Source organism: Castor canadensis, chromosome X (genome assembly GCF_047511655.1).
Source record: "Castor canadensis chromosome X, mCasCan1.hap1v2, whole genome shotgun sequence".
In the NCBI taxonomy this organism is placed as follows: Eukaryota; Metazoa; Chordata; class Mammalia; order Rodentia; family Castoridae; genus Castor; species Castor canadensis.
The window spans coordinates 93,798,456-93,809,102 of record NC_133405.1 but is presented as its reverse complement, the minus strand read 5'-3'; the positions used below and the strand labels follow the sequence as shown (position 1 = coordinate 93,809,102).

The window sequence follows — 10,647 nt, the reverse complement described above, 5'->3', positions numbered from 1 at the left end:
TGTAAGCACCATCTATAAGGTAGGGAATGACATTTAGTAGATCCTGGAAAAGCTAAACACAGGAAGTGCCACATGACTTGAGCCCTTAGGTTTGGATAGATAGGTGGTGCTTTTCTGGGGGAGGGGTGGCGGTTGTTGGAGGGCATTCTGAGAAGGATAGAATAGGATGGGTGATATCCTGGGAGTCAAGACAACACTGGTGATCATTTCAACCATTTTTATTCAGCAGCCAGACAGCATTTACTGGGTTTGATCTGAAAATTTGAAAGCATACTCAGAGGTTTAAATTAATAGCATTCCACCACAAGTGTGAAGCCTCGTTCTTTCAAGCAAACACCAATTTGTGTTCATTTCTTTCAATTTTCCAGTAGTACCAATAATGGCAGCATGAACATCTTTGATCATAAATCTACTTACACTTGTCCAGTTATTTCTTTGGCATCAGTTTTCAAAGGGAAACTGCTACTATCTCTAAAAATCCTGTAGTGGATATGTCCTGTACTATTATTCATATAAACCTACTCAGCAATGGTGGGATTGATCATCCGTTACTTACAGGTAGGAAACAGGTTCAGAGAAGTAAAGTGTCTTGAGGTAAAGGGTCTTACCAGGAGCCCCTTATTCCTCTGTTACACGGTTCTCAGCTTTTCTCCTATGTGTAAACCCCTTCACCGGGATACTGAACACCCCACCTCCAACGTATGTGTTCATATTTAGGAATTATAGATATATAAACTTGTACAGTACATGCATTGGTTGAGCTCAACTCCAGTCGGTCTCCTGAAAGAGTGAAGCTACTTGCGGGATCTTAAATGTTCCAGCTATGTAAGATGGTCTGAGTCTTTGTTGCTGCTCTTGCAACATCACTCAATGCTCTCCTTGATCTGACCCTTGTTAACTCTCCATTCTCAGCCTCCTCCATTCTTGCATTCACAATGTTTATTGACATGTGCTCTGGTGAAAAATATATGTGAATTCTGGAACTGGTCTGCCATTAAGTCTGTTTTAACATTTGCAAGGTGATGAGGACCTTAACGATTTTAAAAGTTTGGGGGCAGTGTTGATGGGCTAATGGATACAAAGCACCTAACTCTCAGTACCTGGCCCAGAGGAAAGACTCAACAGCTGGTATCTGTCCCATATCCGTGTTTCTGTATTACCTGACAAAGGAGAGTTACAACACACACACTCTGCAAGTGTTTGAGATTGGAGGTTGGAAGACATGGGAAATGACCTTCAAAACTAAACATGTGGCCAATGACCTTCTCCTTAGGTTCACTTCCCTTTTCCATAGTATTTTAAATGCCTCCACAGGTCATGAGTTGGTCGTTCAGAGGAATGAATACTTGCACATTAAGATCTGACATTCTGTGTTCTCTACCTGAAGATTGCTATCCTGGGGATTCCTGTAGTATGTGAAATTCAGCAGGGAGCAGATGGGGTTTTAGCCACTATTCCAAATGTGCTGACCACGTCTTTGCTTATTTTAGTGCCAATCTAAAGAAATGACTAAACTAATTAATTAGAAGTACAGATTACAGTTGCTGAAATCACAAGGGGCTCTTCCTTAAATGTGTGTAGCCGTGTATAGTAGGTGCTTCAGGAATGTAGAAGACATGACATGTTTTCACTAGACTCTTTGTGTTTCTAATATATGCTTTCTTCTTTGAGATGATGGAAGAAGAATAGCAATGGGAGAGTTCAAGATCAGCTCGAATGAAAACAAAGTCAGTGGAACACAGGAGACACAAATTATTCAAGGCCTCTGTACCTTATCAGGTTGCCAAAAGAGCAAAATACTCTTCCCCCTGTGATACAGATAAGAAGAGATTCAAATGTGAATGCTGCTACTGCCAGAAATATATGGGGAGTATTCCCGGGATCTCAACTAGGAAGAAAGCAACCTCTCATTCTTCTTCCTGGGATAAGCTAACACAAGACCTCAATAACTTGACACTGAACTCTGGTACCACCCAGGCCCTTCTTGTGCAAGAAAGGATGGTGGAAAGACTGAAGAGAAGGAAGCTGTGGCAGCAAAAACACAAGAGGATGTTTCAGAGTCTCATGCAAGAATGGACAGAATACCTCTGAGATTGTCATCCTCAGAAGAAGGAAGATCAGAACAGGTAATGTCATGATGTGAAAATCTCCAGCTCATTTTGGGAACCTGGTGAGGAGGAAGAGCTTCCAGCCTGATGACAAAGAATCCAGTCAACTGGCAATCCAATCTAGTTCCAGAAATATAGCAATCTTTCCCTAGGTTTGAGCTTTTCCTCCGTCACCTTGTCACCAATAAAGTGTAGCACATGTACCTAGTGTTTGTACCTGGCTGTTTGCAGAATGCTTACTTTCCTTTTCATTGCAGCTCAGAGAAGCACTAGGTCAGATTGTGTGTGTATGTGTGTTTCACTTTTTTACTTTGAAATCGTCATAGATGCAGAGGAAGCTGTGAATATAGAGCACCCTTCACACAATACTTACGTCGTACATATCTAGTATACAATATCAAAACATGGACATTGATAATGGTACAATGGGCTGGATAGATCTATGTCACTTCATCATATGTGTAGATTTTTGTAACCACCACTGCAATGAAGTTTCAAAACTGTTCCATCACACGCTACCTTTGTAGTCACAGCCAGCCTCAAACCCTATGCTGGGGCAAACATAAATTATTCTCCATTTCTCTAATTGTTTAATTTCTGCAAAACAGAATCATGCAAAATGGTGACCTGTGGGGGCTGGCCTTTTCCATTGGCCTTAGTTTGATACAATTCATTGTGTGCATCATAAGTCTATTCCTTGGGGATACAGTTCAGTGGTAGAGTGCAAGCCTAGCATGTGTGAGGCCCTAGGCTCAATCCTCAGCACCATACAAAAGAGAAAATATTCAATCCTATTTATTGCTATGTTATCATCCCATGGTTTTGGGTGCACCCATCATTTCTTTACCTATTCACCTATTGATGGACATTTTGGTCTCCAGAATTTGGCTCTTACACACAAAGCTGTTGTGAAGAAAGCTGTTTTTGTGGACCTAAGTTCACATGTCTGTAAGAACTTGTGAACGTATAGCCTAAACAGACAAGAGAACTGTGATTTGAAGAGTGAGCTGGTACCAGAGATGTACCAGCTGTATTCATACCAGCTGATACCAGTGTATTCATATGGTGCTGTAACTGAGAGCCCTATTAAGAAAGGCCCTATTGTCTGAGCTTACTCCTCTGAGTATCAGAAGGCCCTGCCCTGTATCCTCCTATCTGCAAGCCCCAGAAGCCTTTCCTCTACACTGGGTATCAGTTTGGGCCCAGGAGAGTAACTTTTGACACAAATCTCCTATAAACTTTATGCATTGAAATGTGAGTTCTACACTTCAGAGGAAAATAGAAGGTGCTTCCTTTTGAAATTGGTGGTTGCATTTAGCCTGCATTTCCTGACACCACCTTCAGGAGAGCTACTCTGTCTACCTATGAGCCTCAGGACCTGTCAGAGCTGGCAAAAGTCCACTGCAAGCTCTGGTGTCCAGTGACCCACCAGTGTCTGCACTTTCCCAGTGAGATCTCTGGGACATCCCCCACATCCACTCACATGCTCTAGACCTGTGTGTCTAGAGCTGGACATAGAATATGAACAGCTTTGTGGCTCTGGAACCTGCCAGTGACTTCACTTTCCTGGCTCAATTTAAGGGAGATCTTCAGCTGTACCCCACAGCCGAGGGACCTGTGCAGCCAAAGCTGGGAATAGTCCCCACTGAGCCCTGTGTTTCTAGGACCTGGCAGTGACTGCATGTGAAGAAGTTTCCACTGCCTGCCCCACAGTCTTGGAACATTGGACACTGAGACAAGATCCCTGTCTTATGTAGGTGTGAGCACTGGGAGAAAAGAGGGCTCCTGGCCCATTGCTGCATATCTAGAAACTCAGCAACCAGAATCTACAACTCCTACCCACATTTGCACTTCACTGGTGAGATCCATAGGTCTCCTAACCAAAGCAGAAACACTTAGCATCACTCAAGCTTGTCCCTGGTGACCAGGGGAAGGACCAACGTATTTCCTCATTTCCTCGGCTGTTCCACTTTACACGCTGCCATCAATATATGCGACCTCCAGTTTCTATGACTCCTCTCCAGCGTTTGATTTTGTGATTTCTAAATAATGTAAGGGTGATAATTCATAACCCCAGTGAGGAAGGGTTCATCAAGGGTGGGGTGGGGTGTCCAATAGCTAGAAAACTGTAAAGGGAGAAGGGTGGAATTGGAGAACGCCATGTTAAAAACATAAGGCAGACTCAGAAATAAAAGTACTATGTGTTTTCTCCCACATATAGAATCTAGATTTAAAGAAAGATATGCCAGTAGTAATTGGTACCAATGCCTCACCCTAACAATTGCGATCATCCTTTTCTCTGAAAAACTCCAATTATCCGTCCCTGGCCATCATATGGAATCCTCTGGAAATACAGTTTACTTTCCTAGAGATAACGTGTCTACAGAGTATTTTCTAGTGATCCACGTCTCCTTTCTAAGTATTATTCATGCATTCATTTGACAAAAGCTCACTATGTGTCTGGCCCCTTTGAAGCAGGGAGAACACTAGTTAGTTCAGACCCAGAGGCCTCTAATCTGGTGGGGAGGACAACAGGCAAATGTGCTCATGAGTCACTGCTAGAAACAAGAGGAGCCTGAACAGAGATTTATTCCTCCCTTAGATACAAGTGTGCAAATGTAAGCAGCCCGTGTCTTGTATAGTGGCACCACACTGTCTTCTTGCTCGGCTTTCCTCTACATACAGCTTCCATCTTGGGGCCAAACTGGCTGCTCTGGCTATTACCATTAAGTCTGTACTGCAGCCTGTGCCAAAGGGAGCAGTAATATATGCTCCTCCCCTTTTACAACCTCAATGCAAGCTTTCTGGGGTGTATTCTTGAAGCTGAGCTTTTGCCACAGAGCCGTTAGGAGAGCATGTCGGGGGCAAGGCAGGGAGTGGCAGTGGCTTTGGGTGTCCTGTGAGGAGTCAGGTGACTGGCTACAACCCTCTGCAGAGCCAGAAGAGAGACTGGTAACAGAACTCTTTGGCCCCCTGGTACAGCAGGAAGCACAGGACCTCAGGGGAAGCTCCAGACGAGGCCTTGGTCAGTGAGTTCTGGGACAGTGAGTTAAGAGACAGGAATATGGGGTGCTTGGGGGACATCAACTTGGGGAGCCCATGTGAGGAGCAGACTTGAAGAAAGTGATTCCAGGGGAAGATTAATCGCAGCCAAAAACTGTTGGCACTCATTGCCATATTTACCTGGGCCATTTCTACCCAAGTGTTTTCTAGAGTTTCCACTTACATCACAACAACCTTGCTGAATGTGCCAAGCACTGGGCTGACCTCTCGAGAAAGAATGAGGTGAATTTGACTCAGTTCCTGTTCATGTGGAACACGAGGATATAAATCAAGCAGACATTCATATTAAAGAATGAGAAAGTGTGACTCCATGGCCCCTTGTAATGATCACAAGCCCAGAGAACCCAGGAAAGCTTCCAAGAGGGCATGACTTTTGAACTATGTGTTGAAAAAGGAAAAGGAGTTTCACTAGGCATGAAATCACAAACTTATTTGAAAGAGTCCAATTTATTACAGGATAGGAACAGGCTCCTAATATTGGGACAAACTTCAGTTTAACAAGTGTTGAATCCCCGGTACTTTCTCATGTCACACTCTTGTAGGTGCACTTTTGAAAGCACAATGGAGAAGGTTTTTGACTACAGTGTTTTCTTTTTTGAATTTCGTCTTGAATACAGAAACAGGTCAATGCATTTTTTACTCTACCCTGCACTAAAAACAAAACAAAAACCTAAGAACAGGACACTGGAGTTAGTACTTCCTGTTCTGCAGAGGAGCTTACCTTCCACCTTATTAACTATCTCATTCCCACCTTGATAACGTGGATGTTGCCTATAACACAAAAGAGCAATAACGAGTATAAAGAAATCGCAGACATGGTACATTGTTGGCTAACTGTAAAATTCGCCATTTCCAGTGTTTTGGCAGTTCCACAAAAACTTAACGTAAAGTTACAATATGAACCACCAGTTTGTCAGCTAGTCCTCCGAAGAAAACTGGAAACATGTTTATACAAAAACCTATACACGAGTGTTCATGGTAGCACTATTCACAATAGCATGAAAATGGGAAACAACACAAATGTTCAGAAACTGGTCAGTGTATAAGCAAAATGTGGCATGTCCATAGAATGGAATGTTATTGAAGAATAAAAGGGAATGACATACAATACGTGCTATAATAGAAATGAACCTTGAAAATGGTAAGCAAGACACAAAGGCCACAAAATTCTGTGATTCCATTTACATAAAAGTTCCAGAATAGGCAAATACATAGAAAATAGATTAGTGTTTAGAAGGACTGAAGAGAATGGAGACTGACAGATTCTGGATAAGGAGGGGATTTTTTGGTGAGGGGGGAGTGATACAAGGCCTTGTGCATGTTAGGCAAACACTCTACCACTCAGCTGTATCCCCAGATCAGGAATTCCTTTTTGGGGTGATGAAAGTATTACAGAATTAGTGGTGATGTATGCACAAGCTAGTGAATATGCTGGAAACCATTGAACTATACACTTTAAAAACAGTGAATATTGTGGTAAAAGCATTTTACCTCCAAAAAACTAAAGTGACAGAAAAGAAAGGTTAAATACATGGTTTTGTTAACCTCTCAAATGAAGTGGTCTCATTATCACCCTTGTTAACGCTCTATGTTTCTTTCAACCTCTGAACATAATGCTATGCACAAATATTTATTTTAAAAGGTGATGATGAAGTTGATGAAGACTAAAATAACATTGATAACTACCTCACATGGACCAACACAAAAAAAGGCCAAAATGACCATCTTGGTGACAGCTTTTATGAAATTTAGCAGGTTGCTAGTATATCCTAATTGTCACATCCTGGCATTTAAGGATGTTTACACTCTAAATTAGGAAAGTTTTTACTTTGTTCCCCTGGGGCAGTTTTGTCAGAGAGAACACTTTCATTGATTTCTTGCAAAGAAAGACATGAGAAGTGTTTAGAAAGGAAGTCTGCTTTCTTGAGTGGGAAAAATTCAGGCAAAGGATTAAAATAGATGGCTGGATACGGTGGGGCACATGTGTAATCCAGCTCTTCGGGAGGCATCAAGGTCAAGCACGGCCTGGGTCAAAAGTTATAAGTCCCCATCTCCAGGCACATGTTCCATGTGATGACCACACTTGTAGTCAGTGCCAGCTATGTGAGAGACGAAAGTAGGAGGAGCATAGTCCAAGGCTAGCCCAGAGCAGGAAGGCATGCCACCATACCTGCAATAGAAGTAAAACAGAAAACACTGGAGGCATGGCTCAAGTGGTAGAGCACTTGCCGAGCAAGCGCAAGACCCTGAATTGAAACCCTAGTATTGTCCCCCTCCAAAAGAAATAAAAAGCAATGCCTCATAATATTTTAAATCCTCTGAATTAGCAACTGAATTGTAAAACTCAGTTTTCTCTTTTTAAAATAAAAATTGAGTTGAATTGTGTACTACATCTTTCAGCTTCTACTTCCCTTATAAGATGTGCATGTCATGGTTCATAGACAATAGTATTTGACAAAATTGATATGAAGAAGTTCAAAATTTGGGTACTAAATGTCAGGATGTCAATTCATTGTGTGTTGTGCACACACACACGTGTGTCTGTGTGTGTGTGCAAGGAATTATACACAATAGGCAGGCAGTACCACTTAGCTGCATCCCCAGCTCTGGCTCTCTTTAGTATTTCCAGCCTCTATTTTTTCTTTTACATATAGGGAATTGATAGGCTGGAGGATATTCTCAGTGGTAGAACTTTTGCCTAGCATGTGAGAAGCCGCTGGGTTTTATCCTCAGCATCAAAAAAAGAAACTACTGAAGAGAAATGAGAGACCATGAGAGAGGCCCAAGGAAATCTTGAATTCACATCTACACAGAAATCTACACATTACCCAGAAATCCACAGATGATACCACCCAGTGAATGTGAATCAATCTGCTGATTAAGTGCAACTTTAAAGAGCCAGATACGGTGTGTTTTATGCATATATGTATATGTATATATACATATATATATAGTGTATATCCATTATTCTATATATGTGTATGTGTGTATACAAATATGAGGTCTTAAGTAAACAAAGTATATTAATTATAACAGATATTTCCTCTTGTCCTATAGCCATACCTTGATTTTTACTTACAAAAGGACTATCAAGTCTGTTTAAAAAAAATACATGTTGCTCAGGAGGGCAGAACAGTCTGGAGAGTTGGTACCAGTGGGAGTGGGGAGTGGAGAAGATTTGGGGAAAGGATGTAGGAGGGTGAATATTGTACAAATACTGTATACACATGTATGTAAGGGGGAAAATGAGACTTGTGGAAACTATTCGAGGAATGGGGGTGGCCAGGTAAAGGAGAATGATGGTGGGGGTGAATTCAGGTCTGATATATTTGATATATTGCAGTAACTTTTGTAAATGTCACAGTGTACCCCCCAGCACAACAATAATAAAAAAGTAAACATAAATGTATGTTCCTGAAATGTGTGTGTTCCTTTGCTGCTTCTCATGAGACTAGTGAACTTTTATTTACTGTGTACATTTCCTGATTAATTTAGGCAGCAGAAATCCAAAGAAATCAAGTAGGATGTATGTAACAAAATGCAAAGACTTTAAAGTAACCTTATAGAACTATATGACTTATTTCAGAGAAAAAGGTTTCTCTGAGTTGTCTACTTACTATTCCCAGCTTACAGAGATAACCACTGGCAGAGCTGGGTTATGGATGTAGCTTTTAGATATTATTCTATGCTGAGTAAGTGTTAGAAATTATTAATAAATTTTTGTGAATCACCTTTACTATGCAATAATTTAAATTACACTACTGTTACATATTCTGAAATCTATGGCTTACAGTACATGCTATTAAGGAAAGTCCACTTGCATAATTTTTTATATCCTTAAATTATTGTTTTCCTTGGAACATCAGCCTTTCAACTTAAGTACCGTTATGTAATCAAAATAATGCCAAGTAGGAAAAAGTTAGAAATGGTCAGAAAATACCTTATTTGATTTGTTTATGATAATGTTTCTACTATTCAACTGTTATTTATCATAATGCTATTATCTTTGTACAATCCTTAAAGGAAAAACTTACATATATGTAGTTAAAATAGATCACCTTGTTAGATTGACAGCTGAACTTTGATCCTCAACATTTTATGTTTCCTTTTTTGTTCAGTAAATTTGTTTATAAAGGAATTCTAAGATGAAGAAGAGACCCAAAGCCAAAGTCTGTGCACACATCACACTGGCTATAACTTGTTAACAAGACCATGTTAGCAGAAGGGCAGCTCATCATGTAGATTTCAGCCAGGGAGTCATAATCCCACCAAACTGGGGAGCCATTAACAGGCTCTGCCACAGTAAACTGTTGTCTATAAAGGGAGGCTCAGGATGCAGGCTGTTAAGGAGAAATAAAGGACTGCTCAAGGGGTCAAAACAGAGACGGGGAGCTTGGGTCCAAGATATTTGCAGATCTAGTGATCGGTGGTATCCACCTCCACTCCACTTGTGTCTTCTCTTCTTAGTCCTTCCATACAACCATCCAAAAAACCTTGGGTGTATGGGAATGACAAGTGTGTTTGGGACTCTCTGTACTTCTATCATACAATACTGGGTATTATCATTCCTATTTTGCAGATGATAAATCTGGAACACTAAGAAGTCACCCAGCCAGTGAGTCAGGGAACTGGAATTGGAATCCACATCTGGTGACTCTGAAACTAGTGGTCTCAAAGCCATTCAGACCTTGAGGAGATGGAAGGTGGCTAGTGTTGAGAACAGGTGGCTCATGCTGAAGGCTCTTTGGGAGTCAGTCACTTCTACTAATGCCATGCATGAAGTTAACTAGGTGGGGTACAAGTGGGCACAAGATGCTCCCTTGAAGCATCTGGAGAGGATGGAAGTGGGGGACTGTGCCAGAGGCAGTCACGTGCCAGTGGCAGAGCTGTTGAGACTGAGGGCTGGTGTCTGGGTGCACACAGACACCCCTCAACCTTTCAAGAGAAAAAGATGCAGGTTCCTTAGAGGGAACAGCTGGACTGAGGGGTGGGGAGAGACAGATTTGCTGAGGAGGTTAAATGAGCTTCCTCTTCCTGCCCCCAAGTCCGGACCTGGAGCACACGGAGAGCGTGTCATTGTCATCACTGGTCCAGGCTGGAGTTGAGTCCTGGTCCAGGATGCTGTAAAGGTATGCACTCCTAGGAATAGAGCTGTATTCTCATAATGTAGTCCCCTGCAGAGCCCTCCAGAGGGCTTTCTCCTCCTCCCTAGGTAGGTCAAGACAGAGCCTTCCTCCTAACACTGGAATTCCAAGAGAAGTTCTTATTTTAGGACCCGAAGGAACACATGGCACATCTTCCCAGCAGCACAACAAACAGGATTGCCCAGGGGTCAGGAGCAGCACTGAATGTGCCTGGGAAAAAGAAAGGACCTGGAGACTGAGGAGCACCTTGTATTTTAGAGTCGTCTTGTTTTCCTGGCTCCTGTGGGAGTAGGAGAGGATGGTACCTGGCTATCAGTACAAGGACATTATCC

General features: G+C 41.9%; 1 pseudogene; it reads left to right on the top strand.

The window, feature by feature from the left end:
* Positions 1-1,674: 1,674 nt before the first annotated feature.
* Positions 1,675-8,956, top strand: LOC141419399 (protein FAM156A/FAM156B-like; annotated as a pseudogene).
* The last annotated feature ends 1,691 nt before the right edge of the window (positions 8,957-10,647 follow it).